The following is a 20,896-nucleotide window of genomic DNA, read 5'->3' as shown; positions in this document are numbered from 1 at the left end:
ATTATTAGAACAAGTGTTTTCATTAATGTAATAGTGAAAACAATAATACGTGGTAAAAGTAATCATATTCCTGTGAGCAAAGTATTGTCAAACACTCTTACACGAATTGGCTAACTGCAAGTGTCAGCATGTGATCCAAGGCAGAGAGGCACAGACGTCTAACTTTTGTGCTGTGTGTGGATCTATAGTTGGGGGATGAAGTAGGAAACTGCAAACACATTACTTAGTAACCGATGCAAATCAATTATACAAAGACAAGCTACTTTCTTCCAATGTAAAGGTATGTTCACTGCTTGAGAAACCCGACTGCATTGATGTTCATTAATCCAATTTTCAATAATAAGTATGATGAATAATTTACTTAATCCTTTGTTTAGCGGTGGATATTGTGCGGAACTTCTTTATTTAGGTCGACTACCTACAGCAAGAGCCCACACAGAATAACATGACCAGTAGATGTGCTGTCAACAGGTCTTGTATGGGGAGAGCCATAGTGGTGGGGGTTATGGGCAGGCACTGTAGGGGAAATGCCAAGCCCTGGAGGGGAAGCGCCATTTGGAACTGAAGTCCACATTCACATTTTTTTTTCTTGCATGTAGTAAGTAGAGTGCCTCTACGCCCGCAGTTGCATAGTAATCATTCAAAAAGTTCTATCACATCTGATTTCGTTGGCAACTACAAACAATTCCGAGAAAAATACCGCAAAAGCAATTATTTATTTTTTCGTTGCTTGTTAACAACTGGTAACAAGTAGTTTGAGTGCCAAATTTTGAGTAAAACTTACACATTTCTCTTGTTGCCACATTCAAATCTGCTTCTTTTGCTAAAGCACAGCAACTTTTACACAGTGTCACCTCACTAATATGTTGTGCAGATGTAGTTCCAAGAGTAGCCTGAAACTGTGCTTCATTAAGTTGGTTAAGTGAGGAACTGAGAAAAAACAAGGCCACTAGCCTACCAAAAAGCGCATCCTCAGTAGAAATATAAATGTGCAATATCCTTACTTGCATAGTTCCAGAACTCATAGCATTTCTTATTTCACCAGCTATTGATGGCACTTACAAATTACATTATTTCATCGAAAAACGCCGTAGTTAGAGTAATAACATGGCAGATTATAAAGTTTTGCATGATAATCATTCGACAAAATACTTTCTTATACTTTCTTCTTTGTATGCTAACATTTGCCAAAATCTCATTTCGATATTTCAAACCAGTTATGAAATGTGAGGAATATTGTGGCTTTATCTCTGCCACTGGCGATCGCAAATCAGCGTGCTACATCAGATCAGTTATCTCGAGTTTGGTGACAGACACATCCACCCAAATCTAGAGAAAAATTCAGTATGTTAGATAAATTTCATACCCAGCAACTTCTTATGTAGTAGTTACCAAATGCAAAATTATAGCGATCCCTGTTTTTCTTTGCAAACGTTTTCCAATTTCTTTCAGTCTCTTACTTCCATGCAAATATCACAATAACTATGACCATTAACGAAATGATGGGCACATTATCATAAAGCTATAAATAACGCAAAAATAAAATTGTTTTACCGAATATTTTCTATAACATCGGTTGAGGAAAATTGTGGGGCGTAAGCGTATTCCGTAATCGTGGACCGGCCGAAAAGGGGCAAAAAACTTTCCAAACAAACGAATGAACTCGCCCTGCGCTTTAGACGAAAACCGTTCACTCTGCATCGGCCACTGTATCCTTCGCGGCCTCTTCAGTAGTGATATAGTGGAAGCATGACAGTTACTGTCAACTACTGACCTCTATATGCCACCTTCATTACACAGTGTTGAAGAGCTCATATTCCCTGCCTACCCTGGATGTGAAGTTATCTCTGTAACTCACGTTTCTTATTAGCTCTGCTGTCAGTAAATTGTTTGTTTATGACCATAAATTTCAAAGAACTTTTATTTCTTATCGATGGTAAGCCTTGTTATGTTCTTAAAAATAAGTTTTGTGTGCCACAAGTCATTATTACCAGTTGCTTTACTGCTGAACAAAATAATCATGTTTCTATCTGTAACCACTGGGAAGTACGAGTTGAATCATCGTTTCTTCTCAGTGCTCGAATAATGGAATCTGTGCGATGATGACCTGGCCATTGACACAGTGCATCAGCTACTGGACTGACAGGTGACTACGAGTCACTAACGTCTGCCAATCACAATGAAAGTGAAGTGGTGGTACTGCTCAAATTGGCATTTTCCTGGTGGATGTTTTGTGAATGCCAGCAAACTCACTAGCGAAATAAATGTAGAAGATAGAATAGATTTGAAGCCTGAGCTGCTGACGTTGCAGGGCTTCTGGGACCATCAATATATTCTCCGACAATAACAAATATCTGTTGCAAACTGCCTTTTTCGCGAGATAAAGGGGTCAAATGGCTGCAAAAGGGAACATCAAGAAGATGTGCATTGCGTAACCCAGTGAGACAGACCAACCAAAGCAAGTGGGTGACCCAGACATGTTGTGGCTGGGCTGTAAGAAATATAGGACTCAATCGTTAAAGTTCGTGGAACTATCATGATCCAAAAGGCTCAAATGGCTGTGAGCACTATGAGACTTTGAGAGGTGGCATGAGCCCCCTCTCATATTTCTATCTTACGATTCTCCTCTCTAGTTGCATGCGGTGGAGGGTTGCTTTTCCTTAACACGCGTACTTCCCACGCAGCGTCTCTCGTCACCCGGGTGGGCCGGTGACAGGCGGGCTCTGTGGAACTGGAGAGAGTTAAGCCGACGTGTGTGAGGCAGTCGAGTGAATGCTTTTCAGACGCCGACATTGTCAAGAGACACGCCCGCTGGGGTGTGAAGTAGCGGCTGGGCTAGAGGTTCCGTTACTTCAGAGAAACTTTGCGAAAACACTTTCTGGCGGGCTACCAGCGAGGCGTGGGAATGACTTGTGTACCCACGCAGTTGTGGCGGGAAAATTCCCGCACTTTCTGCAAAATCAGCACAGAAATTGGCGCCAAGAATCTCCATTGGTGGAATGGTAGTGCTCCGGCAATGGAGTGGAATTTCCGCCGGTTTTCGAGTTGCTGATTGGAACGTAACCACGGCCACTGTCGTGGGGGCGGGAATGTTCGGTGTTCGGCCTGTACGGGTGCTCTGCGTAGTCGGCAGTCGCCTTTCGGTCGAGGACGTCTGAGCAACCAGCCCTCGCCTGCGGTACGCCAGATCGTGTTCTGGGAGATAAGAAGACTGTTGGTAATGTACGTCCGCAGCACCGGCAGATAGGGATTTTCCTAGGTGATAATCAGAGCTCAGCAGAGCGCGCCTGTTCATCCTTTTCTAACTTTGTTCAGTTTCGAGTAGCAGCAATTACTATTGGGTTAGCTGTGTGTCTCTCTTGAGATTTGAGTGGAAAGGAATTGGCTCCACATACCACTTCGTCTTAAACCTCACGATCTAAGTTAGGGACAACTTCACCTTTACTGTGTTTGTATGAATCTCCAATTTTAGCCGATTTGATGTTTTTATATTTCCTGTGTCTCTTTTACTATTCTGCGTTTAATCTTAATAAATCATATTGTTATTTTGGACAGAACTTTCTTTCTGTTAATCAATAGAGCAACCCTATCATTCCTCACTATGCTAATGAAACCTTTGTTTATTTAACTTATTTATCAAATTAAATTATTGCAGGTGCCAAACTCTCTTCTACTCCACTAGCAGGGTTGATTAGAGTCAGTTCGCGTATTTGTTTTATCCTTGTGCAACAGCAAAAGTTGGAGTTAGAATAGGGGGGGCTTAGAGCATGATTTACACATGTGGATTCTAGTAGAATTTAGTGATAAATACACTACTAGCCCCGGCACCTCGCATAATATGGCGACCCTTGGCCTCGGATCTTTCCTGTGAATCTCTGATAAACAAACAGGATTCTTAGTAGGAACATTCAATTTTTTTTCTCTCTATTTTTTTTTAATGATTAATACCCAAGTTTTTTTTGGTAGTTCCGCGTTTAGTTTTAAGTAGCGGCGCATGACTACAGTTTTTGTTTTCAGTGTATATATTTTTTGTTCATTGTTTTTTTTGTGTTTCGCTGATGTGGTGTCTGTACCGCATCGCACTTTGTCGGATTTGTGTGCGGTTTCTGTACCACATCAAATTGTGTTTGTGATTACAGCGTTGGAACAGCGTTGTTGAAATTTTATGTTTATGTGAAAAAATATATGGAGTAGATTAATTTTATTGTGCATTTTAGATGAATTTGTTTTTATGAATGATAACGAGAAGTAAGGCACGACTATTATCGGGCGAAGCTAAAACAAAAGAGGATAGCATAATGGATAAGGGGCAGTTTACTGACGGGAATAGGTTCGGAGATGAGATGGGCACATTTTTAGCAGGACAGGACGCCAGGGGCATTGATGAGGAAGGTGATTTGGACGCGATCTCAGAGCAGCGTTGCGGCCGTGATTATGATAGTGAAGTAGAGGATGAAACAGAGACAGGCACACAGGTCGAGACGGTAGCAGAAGTTTATAGTCAAACGAACGAGTGCAGACAGAGGCCAGCTCGGTCACGTCAGAGCTCTAGCGCCCAGGTGTCCCGGGTTACATCGCCCATGTTTGAAGAGGATCAAGAAGATGACGTAAACCCAATACTGAGCTTCCTACGATCAATGAAGGAAGAAGATGAGAAACAACGTAAGAAGGAGAAGGAAGAAGATGAGAAACAACGTAAGAAGGAGAAGGAAGAAGAGGAGAAACAACGTAAGAAGGAGAAGGAAGAAGCTGACGAACAGCGTAAGAGGGACACTGAGGCAATAATCTCGCATATAGGGGCAATTCGTGGGGAATTATTAACAATAAAGAAAGAATGTGGAGAAGCAAAACAAATGTCAATGGTAGCACAAAAAGTAGCAGGCCTAGCCAAAACTGCAGCAACAGGGGCAATGAAAATCGCAAGAGTAACTTCTAAACTCGCAGGGCGCTTGCGACGTGCGACACAAGTCCACTCGAAATCCCTAGCGGCCTTAAAGACTCAAGGTAATATTGCGGTTACGAACATCACGAAACGAATGAAAGAAGTAGAGAGTCGGATAGCAAAACTAGAGCGAAATGGGCACACGAGCACTGCGCGTTCGGATACCAATGATGGAGCACACAGGATTGTGTCTCCGAGGAAAAGCCCGCCGTGCTCTAGCCCAGTGACAGCGTGCGGAACAAACAATGCACACGCAGAAACAGCGAGTAATAGCTCCAATAATTGCAGCCCACTTAGAAGAGTGAATGCTGAATGCCACTTCCACTGTGATACAGACGTAGCACATCACAGTTATCAGCAAGATAGATCAGGACACTCCGCAGACGTGCAAGTATCGGAAACGTCTGACAACACCAGTGCGAGGATCGGACAGAATTTTGATCACAATCACTTCCTGTCGATACTCAAATTCCAGAAGTTCAAAGATAATGGAGGGTCGATGCATCCGAAGAGCTGGGTGATGCAATTTACTAATTCATTACCGTCGTCATGGCCAACCCAGGCCAAATTAGAATTCATGTGTGGACACATCGAAGGCCAAGCCGCGGAAAAGATGCGGGGCGTGGCAGCGACGTGTCGGACTTATCAGGAATTTGTTGGTGCATTCCTGCGGACCTACTGGTCAAAGGAAACGCAAGACAGGATTAAAGAGGAAATAATATTTTGTCCTGAACTGGAAGTGTCCGGGCATAAGAGCGCAACCAAATTTTTTGATGACTTACTCAAGAAGAATCAGTTTTTAGATAGTCCATACAGCAACGGAGAAATTATTAAATTTTGCTTTTCGAAATTGCCAGTTAGGTATCAACAGACACTTGTCGGGAAGTGTGGATCTGACATAGATGCATTCAAGAGTCTACTGCGCGAACTCGAAGTAGTCTTCGATAAACAAGACGCAAAGGACAGGAAGAAGGCGCAAAATAACAAATACCACGGGCCAGCAAGGGAAGACGACAACAGATCGCATAATCGCACTGGTCAGTTAGGAAACCAGGGTTACCGAGATCAAGGTTACGCTATTCAAGGTTATGGAAACCAGAGACACGGAAACCAGAACGTCAGGGAACAGGGTCAATCCAGACAAGCAATCTGGGACAGGAGGAATGACGAACGGCAAAGCGACCGTAATTGGAGGGAGCGAAATCAAGGACAACAGGAGAACCAGGAGATTGAAATTAGACCTCCAAATCCTAATGCACGTCAGAGGAGGGGGAGTCTAAGAAGGGATTGACGCTAGTCCATAGGACTCCACCACATATCTCACATAAAGGAGTTCGTAGAATAGTAGTAGTGTAAGAAATGTACATAGTAGAATAGGCAAATATATGAACCTTTGTTCGGGGAACAATAATCGTTACATTAATAGATTAAGATTGCTAAAGTATTAACACGCTGCGTTGTCTTGCATAAGAATTTACTGCTGCTATCCTCTTTTTGTTTATGTTTGCGATCTCCAATGTCGATGGAGTAGGAGACACTACCTTTTCATGAGCAATGTTTTTGTCCTTTCCTATCTGGTGTCCATGTTAAGGGATAAGGATGAGTGACGAGACGTCGCACAAACGGGCGCATACAAGAACGTGCTCTTAGAAGCGTTCTGAGAGGTCGTGATACGCTCCATAGCGGCCACAACCAGTTCGTGAGACGTTCATACCAATGCTTGCAGGCACGCGTCAGTGCACTGCACGATTGTGGTATATTGCGCGATTTCGAGGGTGAATATGGGCAGTATAGTTTTTGCAGAGCTGCGCCGGTATCGTTGTCTTGCAAGTCGGGGTGAACCTGTGAGCATTTGACCCTAATGGTGCCCTAGACGAGAGAAATGAGGGCATAAAAGCCTACCATGCTAATGTGCTGGTTGGGGATTTAGCGTGCTGCTCGTTTTTGTCACAGATGAATCACCAAGGAATTGTACTTGGATATTCGTGACATACTGTGTAGCTGGCGTGTGTTGGGTGTCTGAATCCTCAACAGGAACCAGTCCTGGCTTGGTCATATTACATTGCTTCTGGAAAGGTGTACTTCGATCGCGAAAACCGCTTCACATAGAGAAGGAAGTTGCAACTATAAATTTATTGTCGTGTATAGCCATGGCTAACCCAGTCTCTGGAGTTTCAGTGAGGCGTAATGAAAACTCGGAGGTCATGTCGTACGGCGCGCACATCACTGTCGTCAATAGCGGCGAGCAGCAAGACATCTCAGCGTAACAGGAACTATGTAAGGGTATTGTATAAGGTAAATAAAAAAATAAATAAATAAATAAATAAATAAATAAATAAAATAAAATAAATAAATAAATAAATAAAAGGGAAAGTACGATACTAGGATAAGTTAAACTGTAGGATTTAACAATAACTAGATTAATATTGTGGGGGTTTTCTACCACAAGTGTGGCGCGCGCCTGTTGAGTTGCTATTTTTCAGGTCACCAAACCACAGACCCGAGATGGAGGGACGACGGGCGAGCGAAAGTAGCGTAGTTGCATGTTCTTTATAGCACAGTAAAACTTAGACCTGCATAACAACATAATTTAATTAAAAGACGTAGAATGTAGATCGTTGGGATATGGTAGTTAATTCTTGAAGCATGTCTACTGTCGATCTATATAATTAATAGTAATATTAGTGCGGGCCCGCACATTTAGTTGTTCATCCATTACAAAGCATCAGTTATCACACACCATGTACTTACTGAGATCGGTCTCTACACGTATATCAAAATAAATTATTTCCATGTCTTGATTAGATGTTATAATGATTGCCATAGATTAATAACTATAAAAGTAAAATAAGAGTGTCTGAAATGACAGACCATCAATGTTTCATTAGGTAAATTTATTATAACATAGAAGGTCATGGGAAAAAGTTAGGCATAAGACTTTTGTAAGAATTGTACAGATGACGAGGAACGTGGCAATGCAGAGGCCAGCCAGCGCAAAAACAAGAGGTCTTCGGCTACCTGCTAGAGGGCGAGCGTCCCGTCCTACACGCTGACAGTCACCCGGCTGCCTACCTGAGGGATTACACGGGACCCTTGCCCCGCCACAAGCGAAAGTGGGGCTGGCCGTTGACCCTGACACGCGACAGCCTGCTAGCTCTCCGGACGCGGCAGCCGCTTGGAGGGATTCCCTGCGGCAGACCACGTTGTCGTGAGTACACGAAGAAGATCACATATCGTGTCAGAACCTGCGCCTCATGTGCCTCAGGACAGAAAGGGACGCTCTATACTCACCTGTTTGGGTTTTTACAACTCACTAGCATTGGCCGATCTGCATACACAAAGCAGTATCGTGCCACACTAACAAATGTATGGTCTCATGTCTTACTTCTCCTCTCTATTAGAGAGCAGTTTTTAACAATAGTCGCTCCTAGTTCGATCCTGTATGGATGACCTCACACACTTGTGGAGTCACTCCACGTGCCATCATCCCTCGTCGAACTGCAATATTGGGAAACATAAAGTTCTGTCCAGCGAGAGAAGAGACCTAGACTAGTGATGTATCCCAACGAGTAGACCTCAGAGACAATTAATCGACGTGAGGAGAGCCTATCACTGTGTCTTCCTACCATACGGCCGTGATCATATGCGTGGGTCTGACTACAATCTCAACAGCGTACTGCAGACACTCCAGAACTCCCTATTGCTGTTGCCACAACGTAGCAACTACAACCGACGTTTAGCCTTATGTGATGTCAGTACAGTGGAATCACTGAAGTGCCACGGATATTTCTAACAATGTGATTTAGTGCCTCATTCTCAGCACAGTCGTGAACTTTGTGCAATGTGCACGCACAATTTGATGCCCCATGAACCTTGTTTTTTTTGTTTTTCTTAAATTTCTTTCTCTTATGTTGTTTCTGTAATGTATGTTATACCTTGTATGCGTTTGTGTTTTACACTGTAATTCTTATTACAGATTACTGTATTGTTCTTCACATCATGTTTTTTTTTGTATTTTGTGTTTATTGTTGTGTGTATGCTAACAGTGTGCCTGAAGTCCCCATAAACTGAAGCAGATACCACCACTGTCATTGTGAATGGACCATCAGTTCAGGGAACATTTTGTAAAGGTTATTCTTGCTGCAGGGAGACAGAATGAATCGGAGGTTGTAACTAGATTCTGAAAACTCACAAAGAGATTGTTAACTTAAATATTATCATGTGTGAGTGAGGTCAGGTTAGTTTAATGATTAAAATTGTTGTAACATCTTGGGCATTTAATTGCGGAGCACTCCAACTCTGATTGTAAAGAATAAACTGCTCCATATTTGGCTCAGATGCCCGGGCCATGTTTAGAGCGTGAATGTCTGCGTGAATCGGTGTTTGGAAGGGGCTCCCTGGGTATGGATGTGTGATGTGAGTGTTAGTGTTCCATATTAAGAAGGTGAAGTTGGCTACATCATAAATAATCCTCCCTCTATGAGTTGCATTTTTCAGTTGCAATGATCTTTTTATAGAGTGCGGTATGTGGAGTCACTTTGTAAGATTGTTCTTGGGCGATTGACTCACTACCTTGCTCCTAAGTGAGCCAACCGCTCACCAATTACAATCTAAAATGGCGTAGGGGCAATGAGAGGTGGCATGAGCCCCCTCTCATATTTCTATCTTACGATTCTCCTCTCTAGTTGCATGCGGTGGAGGGTTGCTTTTCCTTAACACGCGTACTTCCCACGCAGCGTCTCTCGTCACCCGGGTGGGCCGGTGACAGGCGGGCTCTGTGGAACTGGAGAGAGTTAAGCCGACGTGTGTGAGGCAGTCGAGTGAATGCTTTTCAGACGCCGACATTGTCAAGAGACACGCCCGCTGGGGTGTGAAGTAGCGGCTGGGCTAGAGGTTCCGTTACTTCAGAGAAACTTTGCGAAAACACTTTCTGGCGGGCTACCAGCGAGGCGTGGGAATGACTTGTGTACCCACGCAGTTGTGGCGGGAAAATTCCCGCACTTTCTGCAAAATCAGCACAGAAATTGGCGCCAAGAATCTCCATTGGTGGAATGGTAGTGCTCCGGCAATGGAGTGGAATTTCCGCCGGTTTTCGAGTTGCTGATTGGAACGTAACCACGGCCACTGTCGTGGGGGCGGGAATGTTCGGTGTTCGGCCTGTACGGGTGCTCTGCGTAGTCGGCAGTCGCCTTTCGGTCGAGGACGTCTGAGCAACCAGCCCTCGCCTGCGGTACGCCAGATCGTGTTCTGGGAGATAAGAAGACTGTTGGTAATGTACGTCCGCAGCACCGGCAGATAGGGATTTTCCTAGGTGATAATCAGAGCTCAGCAGAGCGCGCCTGTTCATCCTTTTCTAACTTTGTTCAGTTTCGAGTAGCAGCAATTACTATTGGGTTAGCTGTGTGTCTCTCTTGAGATTTGAGTGGAAAGGAATTGGCTCCACATACCACTTCGTCTTAAACCTCACGATCTAAGTTAGGGACAACTTCACCTTTACTGTGTTTGTATGAATCTCCAATTTTAGCCGATTTGATGTTTTTATATTTCCTGTGTCTCTTTTACTATTCTGCGTTTAATCTTAATAAATCATATTGTTATTTTGTACAGAACTTTCTTTCTGTTAATCAATAGAGCAACCCTATCATTCCTCACTATGCTAATGAAACCTTTGTTTATTTAACTTATTTATCAAATTAAATTATTGCAGGTGCCAAACTCTCTTCTACTCCACTAGCAGGGTTGATTAGAGTCAGTTCGCGTATTTGTTTTATCCTTGTGCAACAGCAAAAGTCGGAGTTAGAATAGGGGGGGCTTAGAGCATGATTTACACATGTGGATTCTAGTAGAATTTAGTGATAAATACACTACTAGCCCCGGCACCTCGCAACTTAACACCTGAGGTCATCAGTCCCCTTGACTAACAACTTAAACCTAACCTAAGGACATCACAGATATCCATGCCCGAGGCAAGATTCGAACCTGCGACCGTAGCAGCAGCGCGGTTCCGGACTGAAGCACCTAGAACCTCTCGGGCACAGCGGCCGGCAGACATGTTGTGTTCAGCTCTGTATGCCTGTTTTTTCAGATAACCACCGACTTGAACAGTCGTTACTGTGCCACTGATTTTGCAGTGAAACTGCAACAGTATACAGTACAACACTTTTTTTCTGAAAATATTTGTACTTATCTTGATTTGAAACGTACTTCAGTGTACCTACCCGAAGAAAGTAAAAGTGTCAGTAAATAACAGGTTAAACTGATACTGAATTGGGAGTGTCTCTGTGTCACTTCATGAGTTGCCAACAAAAATTTGAAGTAATACAGAAAGTTACATCCTGCTGTGCTAAAATTTCAGGTCTCCGATTTAGATTTCTTCAGTGCTTCTACCCTTTATGCGAGTCCTCTTACCATTTCGTAATTCTTTTACCCATAACAGAAAATTTAGTCTGGCACATGTATTTGGATTCTCACGTGTAGGCTGTATGCGTCTCATCGTGATGGAAACCGTAGAATCGAAAAAATAAAATATGACGAACGTGTAGCCAGCCTCTCCACACAACCGATATGACCAGAGAACAGAAAGAGAATCGAGTGTCCAGCGCCAGATTTTCAGGGGCGATTCACACGCAATAGCTGGCGCAGATGTTTCAAAGCGCCTGTAGCAAACCGTAGCCGAGCTGTGGCAACGATATATCCCCGCCGCCGCCAAGCTACTGCTACTACTGCTGGTGCTCCTCCAGGTGACATATGGTTCTTGAGCTAGGCGCTGAATTTTTCATAGGTTCAGGAAATGTAGTAACGAAGTATGAGAGGAAACAAATTTCACGTTTGAAAGCCGTAAAGCGTAAAGTTGAAATCTAGTCACAATAGTGTGTTAATTAAAGTCAATATAGTATTGACTGGTTAAACTGACACCACCATTTCTCTGTTTCAAAGTATTCCCCGCTAGTCATTCCCTCCACAGTGTTCATTGACTGTCGTTTCTTATTTTTGGTTAAGGTAAGAAACTTTACCCGGCTTAGTGCAGCAACTCCCGTTGGCATGGATTCTACAAGTAGTTGCAAGTCCCGTACAAAAATTTTGAGCCACACTACCTATATAACAGCCCGTAGTTGCGGATGTGTTGGCGACGCACGAATTTACTTCTCGATTATGTCCCACAAATTTTCAGTGGGATTCATTTCGAGTGATCTGGGAGGCCACACCATTCGCTCGAATTGTTCAGAATGTTTGTAAGTAGGCTGTTTAGGTTTTTATGTTGGTATCGCCACGTAGCGCTCTGTATGAAAATCACTGACTGTGCTGTGTGCAGTCTGTGTCTGGTTGGACTCATTGTTGGAATAGTCGCTTGTGTAGTGTTGTGCAGTTGGATGTGAACAGCGCATAGCGTTGGGCAGTTGGACGTGAGCCGCCAGCAGTGGTGGATGTGGAGACAGAGATGTCAGAGTTTTGAGAGGTTACTACAAGCGGACGATCTGCACGTGTTACCGCCAGAAAAAGGAATTTGTAAAGTTGGTTGACATGAATTGATAGATATATATGATGATATTTAAACATTATTAAGGTAAATAAATTGTTTGTTCTGTATAAAAATCTTTCATTTGCTAACTATGCCTATCAGTAGTTAGTGCCTTCAGTAGTTAGAATCTTTTATTTAGCTGGCAGTATTGGCGCTCTCTGTATTGCAGTAGTTCGAGTAACGAAGATTTTTGTGAGGTAAGTGATTCCTGAAAGTTATAGGTTATTGTTAGTCAGGGCCATTCTTTTGTAGGGATTATTGAAAGTCAGACTGCATTGCGCTAAACATATTGTCTATCCGTTTAGTGATGATCAGAATAAGTAAAGAGAAAACTGTTTGGGTACATTGAGTTTTGCTCAGGTGTTTGAAAATCAAATAACTTAGAAGTTTACCAGCACAGTCATTTATAATTTTTCAAATGGGATGTTTCATGTTCTTCAAAGCAATCGCTAATAATTTTGGGCCGGTGACATGGAGCATCGTTGCTTGGAAACATGAAATCCATGAATGGCAGCAAATGGTCTCCATGTAGCGGAAAATAACAATTTCCCGGCAATGATCTGTTCCATGGTACTAGAGGACCCAGTCCATTCCATAATAAAACAACCCACACAGTTATGGAGCCATCACTAGATTGCACAGTGTACATTAACGCTACACTCCATTGCACTGTTCTAACGGAAGCTTTCGTCGTACATCACACATTGATTTCTGCGGTTTTTTCAAGCTGTGTTGCTTGTGTCTTAACACTATACAAACGTTGCTGCTCTCGGTCGTTAAATGAAAGCCGTCGGCCACTGCATTGTCGATGGTGAGACGTAATGCCTGAAATTTGGTGTTCTCGGCACACTATTGTCACTGTGGGCCTCGGAATATAGATAGAATTTCCTAACGATTTTCGAAACGGAGTTTCCAACGCTTCTATCTTCAACTACATTCCGTGTTCAGAGTCTGCTAATTCTTGTCTTGAGGCCACAATCACGGCGGCAACCTTTTCCACTGAATCACCTGAGTGCAAATAATAGTTTCAACAATGCATCGTTCTTTTATACCTCGTGCAGGCGACACTACCGCCACCTGCATATGTGCATATAGCTATCCCTGAGTTTCGTCATCTCAGTGTATGTTTATTTGTCTGTATATTAATATGATTACGTTCGCAAAATTGTGCACAGATACATGGAAAGAAATGTACAGTGAGTAAACTATCAACAACCACTGAAGACTCATACAAACACATAAGTGAAATATATGAACATATCCAAAGAAAAGCTGCAAATTCGAAGTAAATAATGCGTCATCGTCACATAAATAGAAAATAGTAGTGTCTGTAGCTTTGTTTTTACCTCTTTACATGACAAAAAAAATTTAAAAATGAAAATGATAGAAATTTTCAAGTAAACAAGTTTTTCCTCTATCTCGTAAAATACATTAATACAGTTCAGCTTACACGCTATTCACAACAGCTAATGTGTACAATCACTCATATATATATATTCGCACCTATATATTCGTATCAATCTGGAAATGTCCGATACTATTAGAGCAACCATACAAGTGATAAAATGCTGAAAAATGAAAGAACTTTGTTTATGTTTTGCGCGACAACTTTAATCTTCTTCTTTTCCTTCAGTGTTTGTCCCCCGTTTATTCTGCGGAGTCCGCAACATGGGTCCATTGTACCTCAACAGTCACTGCAGTAAAATAATACAAGACGTTTTTCAACTTTTCAGTCAAGTACATTTTTGCGCTGCATGCCCTTCACAGTAATAGTTTATCCTCTGTGTATATTACAAACAGGTTTCTTGCACGTTACACAACAGAATCTAGTTTTCAGATCTTCGTTTCTCTTGCAATCTTGATATCGTTGTGGCGTTGGCGACTTGGAACACTGGGTCTGGATCACTGCTGCAGGAATAGCAATATCACATGCATCTTGTACATCTTTACGAAGACCGTTGATATTTTTGGCTCTTTCTTCCATGTAGCCTTTTCCGAGTCCAAATGTCAGTTCAGCTATGAAGAGTTTACGTCGGCTTCGGTTATTCTTCTGCCAATTAGGAATCTTTGAGTGTACAGTGTGCAATATCTATCATTTCCATGAAGATTCTTAGTGGCCACCGCCTCGTTCCTCTAACACAACTGTATTCTCTTGTCATTTTGTCCCCATTATCTACAGCATCTTTGGTTTTGTTGCAGTGCAGTATGATTTCGGGTTTGTGTTAACTTTCTTCACCACTCACTCGTCTCTCATTATGCTGAGCACAGAGTAGTATTACTGGCTACCCCTTCTTTGTAACATAGGAAACTAGGGTCAGGTCATTTGTGAAACCAAACAATGAAGAGTGAACTTCTCTCTTTCTGTTTTGGCAAGAATTCCTTCGGAATCTCTTTCTTATTGGAACGCAAGGTACCAACCAATGTCGTGTTTCGTTTTAGTAGTTCAGCAGACAATGGAAAACTGGTGAAAAAATTATCAGTTGTTACACCATGACCGTTATTCAGAAATAGTTCCATCAGATCCAAAACAACTCTCTGTCCTTGATTCAATACCCGAGTATTGTCCACCATTTCTGTGTAAATTTGGATCCGTAATATGTAAGATGTCTTCACATCAGCACAAACCCAAATTTTAATGCCATACTTGCCAGGCTAAACGGGCAGTTTCCTTGGTATGTTGCTAATCGTACATAAATAGTCATGTATTCATTTGTGTGTGGTTACAGGTTTTATTTTCATGAGCCATAGTTTACTGAAATGTTCAGATTGAATTAGGGTGTTGAGGTACTACATTAAACTTTCCGACATATTTTACAATACTTTGACAGCAGCTTTGGTAAAGTATTTGATTTAAGCCCTAAAGCGTTTTTTCTTGTCATCGTGTTAACTAAGTCCCAGACCATTGATATAAACATTTTTTGTGGTGCGGACGTATTTTGCAGACTTTTAGAATATTGCAGCATCTTAGATGTAAAAAATTACATTACGAGTACGTTGTGCTTTTTAGCAGTTGAGCCATATGTTCGTGACAGTGGTACAACAAACTAAGAATCTGAGTTTTCTACAGTGGAACCCTCTGTTGACGACGGTAATAACCTCAAAGAAAATCGTAGTGCGAAGATCGAAGTATCCTCGTTTTTTCAGTGCAACCGTCTGGATCTGGGATATGAAAGAGGATTTTATTGCTTGTTTTCAAGGTTTGTGGGATTGTATTTAAGGTAAAACTCGTGTTCACATAAGAATTGCTAATTTTTTATTTATATTTTGTACCTAAGTGCTGATTTTTGTTTATTTATAAAGAAATATGCTATCTAATCATTTCAATATACCATTGCAAATGATATATAGCTTCAAATGAAATGTACCAATGTGACTGGTTAACCATAGTTGAACTTTTTGGTGTTTTAGTCAATCCAGATGATCTATCGTAACTGGCTGCTCAGCGAAATGCTTGTGGCAGGAGCCATAGTGACCCATCTACCTTTCGCTTCTCCCCCCCCCTCCCCACTTCCATAGCCTTGGCACATGCTCCGCCCCCCCCCCCTCCCCACTTCCATAGCCTTGGCACATGCCCGAAAGCCCTGATGCTGATGTCAGTGAATTATGAGAAGCAGTTCTGCATGAGTGTGTTAGGATTCCCGGAATGATTGCTTTGTCAGGGCCAAGGTTATCTTGTGTGCTCACTAAGACACTATTAATATTGCCTCAACATTTCATAGTAATTCTTCCAGTTACCAGTTGCTGTGGAACTGAAGTTCGCCGGCAGAAGTGGCCGAGCGGTTCTAGGTGCTACAGTCTGGAACCGCGCGACCGCTATGGTCGCAGGTTCGAATCCCGCCACGGGCATGGATGTGTGTGATGTCCTTAGGTTAGTTAGGTTTAAGTAGTTCTAAGTTCTAGGGGACTGATGACCTCAAAAGTTTAGTCCCATTGTGCTCAGAGCCATTTGAACTGAAGTTGAGTATTCCACGTTTTTAAACGCAGAAACAGTTCCAAATCAGAAGTTCTAAGTCCTTGGAACTGGAGATGCTTTGACCTCGCCTCTGCACTGGAATGTGTATGGTTGTGATTGCTAAGGAGGGGCTGGTATTTTAACCTCAGATTTCGTGCTCCCTTCACGCCATCCATCTTTACTACTGGAGCACTTGTGGCTTCCTGAAACACAGGGATGTCTCGTCAGCCTTTTCTGTTCAATTGTTACAGTTCCACTATACATAGTTTAGAATTTTATAACACAAAAGTAGAAAATATCCATTATGTACAATAAAAAAATTACAATGTAACATTAATGTTAACAAAGTAAGCATAAATTATATGTAAGGTACTTTTCATCAATAAGTGATAACTATCCATAACATGTCGTGTTGGTGTCACAAATCGAGAGCATTATCCATAACACAAAATCATGAAAACAAACAAATCGCTTTTTACGATATTTACTGACAGATACTGCATACAAGCCTCATTCCCTTTCAGTCGTAAATAGTAAAATGGGAATATAAGCACCACAGGGCCAGAGAAGTAAAGTAGTGGGCAGATGAGGCTCATACTGCGACGTTCCCTTAAACTGCGTTAACGCCAGGAAAAAGAGAACATACGGGATCAGTTTACAGTACCTATCATAAGGGCGGAACTCGACGACAGATGATGTAGCTACTTTCCTTCTGTTTTTTTTTTTTTTTTCTAAATTCGCTTGTAGACAGTCAGAAACCTACGCACATTAATATTTTCGAAGACGTAGTTTCTATGGTCGCGACATTCTGTTTTGGTAATTCTGAATTTGTCGATCCAGCTCTAATTCCAACAGGCGGCCTCTAACAGTACAACTTCTGTGGTTTACCAGACCGCTACTCGAACTAGTTTGTACGACTAGGATTAAGTTGGAGTAGCAGGAAAAGCAATTCAGGTCACGATATCTGAGTTAGGAGCTGCCCATTGACCAGAATTTCCAGGTAAGAGTGCAGCTGACAGCTCTCTGTACTGGACTCAAACGCCGAAATAATGTACTACTGAGTGAGTCTGCGAGCAGCGTACAATATTCAGGGCTCACTTCCGGATTTGTCCAAAAGCCGCCGTCCGGGCGCCCTGCAAGAGAATTGCTTTTATCTAAAGCTTTGCTTAGCAACCCCTGCACTCCGCTCTGAGCCTCTTTCTCCATGTTTTCTTTTATTTTCAATGTTGTGTATCGCATTTTTTAACTCCTCGTGGATTCCAACATGTAAAGAGAAAGAGAAATAGTTTTAGAACTAGCTAAAAACTTTTTTCTCCTCTACTACATTAATTTTTCTTTGGAAAATTAGTGAATAATAACCGTCTTTGGCAGGGCTTAATGGTGCTCAGACTGATGATGCAGCATCCTTGTACAGACTCCTAAAATACAACATACCCTACTTTCAATATAACGGCAGCCAAAAGAAGTCACTGTGTCGCTAATATCAAAGTTCGGTTTCCAAAGCGTTCGCCAAAAAAAGAAAAAAAAATGCTTGTTGCAGAAATATAGCAATGAAATAATTTATTATCCCCTCAAGTGAATATTGAGGAAATTCCCTGTTTTTACTTCAGTGAAGGATAAGCAGGTAGCGCAAAGGAATGTGAACTGTACACAGTAATAAGTCGTTATTGATAACTTAGTTTCACAAACTCTTGCAGCTATTTTAATGGGCGATACACCCTGACAGCGTACATACGAAAATGCAAGAGACAGGACACAAAATACTTTTTCAGCGATGCTCAGTTATGTGATTGCGAATAAAGGTTTCTAAAATTAGAAGGAAATTAAATTGAATTAAACGGAAATAGTTTCCGACTGAAAATGTTTCATCTGTTCACGTACAATTTTAGGATTATGTTCAGTTCGGTAATCAGCGCTTCACAAATGTAGTGTCATCGTCATGTTCGCTTAAAACAAACTACAGTCGAAAGTAGACGACCTCTTCCACTTCTGGCCAAAATCGCTGACTGCAGCATCAGCACTCCTGGAATTTCTCACTGTCATTGCAATCCCACTGCCACTTCCTCCCCATTTCCCGGAAATTCTTCTCCCTCATCTCTTCACCTCTGCCACTGTTACCAACGGTGTCACACATACACGTCGACATCCCCATGCTGTTTGCCAACTGCGTTGGAGCGCCAGAACAAAGACGTTTCAGCCATTGGAGTGCAAGGTTAGACACCCATCTCTCAAGCAATTTTAATTTTTATAATTCGAGAGCGTGAGTACCGCCATTGGCTGTCTCTACGTTTTAGTGAGATAATTAGAAACAAACGCCGTCAGCAGCAGAGGTCAGATGATTTCAAATTATTGGCCCTGGGGTGGGAAAACTGCCGTAAAGGTGGAAGAATCAGCAATTATCAATAGCATGAGGATGGAGAAAACAATGGAAACCACTGCATTAAAGACACATAATGTGTATCCACACGACATACGGCCTTTACTTGAAAAAGTGACACGATGATCTCTTCGTTGGAAAGAGATTCCGGCATAGTCCTCCATTCGGATCTCTGAGAGGAGACTGCCAAGGGGAAGGTGACCACGAGAAAAAGGTCGAATAGCCAAAGAAAGGATAACGTTGTACGAGTGAGGGCTTTGAGTCAGAAATTTGAACATGGTAGGTAAGCCACAAAATCTGAAAATAGAAATACAAAGGCTTAATCTGTAGTGGGTATCAGTGAAGTTAAATGGAAAGAAGACAAGGATTCCTGGTCCGATGAACACAGGGTATTATCAATAGCGTCAAAAATGATATAGTGGGAGTAGGGTACGTTATGAATAGGAGGGTGGGGCAGAGAATGAGTTACTGTGTACAGTTCTGTAATAGAGTTGTTTTCATTAGAATCAACAGCAAACCAGCACCGACAATAATAGTTCAAGTATACATGCCAACGTCGCAAAATGTAAAAAGTATATGAGGATACTGAGAGGGTAATTCAGTACGTAAAGGGAGATGAAAATTTAATAGTCATGGGCGCTGGAATTCGGTTGTAGGGGAAGGAACAAAAGAAACGGTTACTGGAGAATATAGACTTGGTACTAGGGATGAGAGAAGAGAAAGACTAATTGAGTTCTGCAACAAATTTCAGCTAGTAATAGTGAATACTCGTTCAAGAAGCACAAGAGGAGGAGGTTTACTTGCCACAAGGCCAGGAGATACGGAAAGATTTCAGTTAGACTACGTCATTGTCATACAGAGTTTCCGAAAACAGATACTGGATTGTAAGGTGTACTCTGGAGCAGATATAGACTCACATCACAACGTAGTAATGATGAAGCGTAGGCTGAAGTTTCAGTTATCAGTCAGGAAGAATCAATATCCAGAAGAGTGGGCTGTGGAAGTACTAAGGAATCAAGAGGTACGTCTGAAGTTTCCTGAGGCGATAGACACTGCGGTGAGGAATATCTCACCTCATACGCAGTTCAGTTGAAGAAGAATGGACAAAAAAAGCAATCACAGAAGCTAAAAAGAAAAACATAGGTACAATGGAGGTAACTTCGAGGGAACCATGGGTAACAGAAGAAATACTTTCGGTTGACCAACGGCAGAAGGAAGTAAAAAATGTTCAGGAGAATTTTGGAATGTAGTCAGACAGGTCTCTGAGGAATGAAATAAATAGGAAGTGTAGGGGAGCTAAGACGAAATGGTTGCATGAAAAATGTGAAGAAATCGAAAAATAAATGATTGTCACAAGGACTAACTCAGCATATGGAAAAGTCAAATAACCTTTGGTGAAATTAAAAGTAAGGGTGTAACGTTAAAAGTGCAATGGGAATTCACTGTTAAATAGAGAGAAGAGAGAGAATTGGTGTAAAGAGTACACTGAAGGCCTCTACATGAGTGAAGATACGTCTGATGTGAAGGAAGAAGAAACAGGAGTCGGCATAGAAGACATATGGATCCAGTATTAAAATCAGAATTAAAATAGCTTTGGATACCTTAAGAGCAAATAAGGCAGAAGAGATAGAAAATATTTGATCAGAATATCACAAAACATTGGGTGATATGGCAACAAACCCTATTCAATTGGTGAGTAGAGTGTAAGAATTCGGCTATATACCTTCTGGTTTCCGAAAAAAATAATACCCACACAACTCTGAAGAATGCAAGAGCTGACAAGCATCCGAATTATCTCACGATCAGTTTAACAGTTCATTCATACAAGTTGGTGACAAGAATAGCGTACAGAAGGAAGGAAAAGAAAATTGAGTATGTGTTAGATGACGATCAGTTTGGCTTTAGGGAAGGTAAGGACACCAGAGAGGTAGTTCTGCCGTTACGGTTGGTAATGGAAGCAAAACTAAAGAAAAACCAAGACACATTTATAAGATTTATCGACCTGGAAAAAGCGTTGGACAAAGTAGAATGGTGCAAGATGTTCGAAATTCTAAGAAAAACAGGGGTGACCTATAGAGAAAGACGGATAATATACTATACGTGCAA

Source organism: Schistocerca nitens, chromosome 7, assembly GCF_023898315.1.
Source record: "Schistocerca nitens isolate TAMUIC-IGC-003100 chromosome 7, iqSchNite1.1, whole genome shotgun sequence".
Taxonomy (NCBI): domain Eukaryota; kingdom Metazoa; phylum Arthropoda; class Insecta; order Orthoptera; family Acrididae; genus Schistocerca; species Schistocerca nitens.
The sequence above is the reverse complement of the archived record's forward strand: the minus strand, read 5'-3'. Positions refer to the sequence as shown.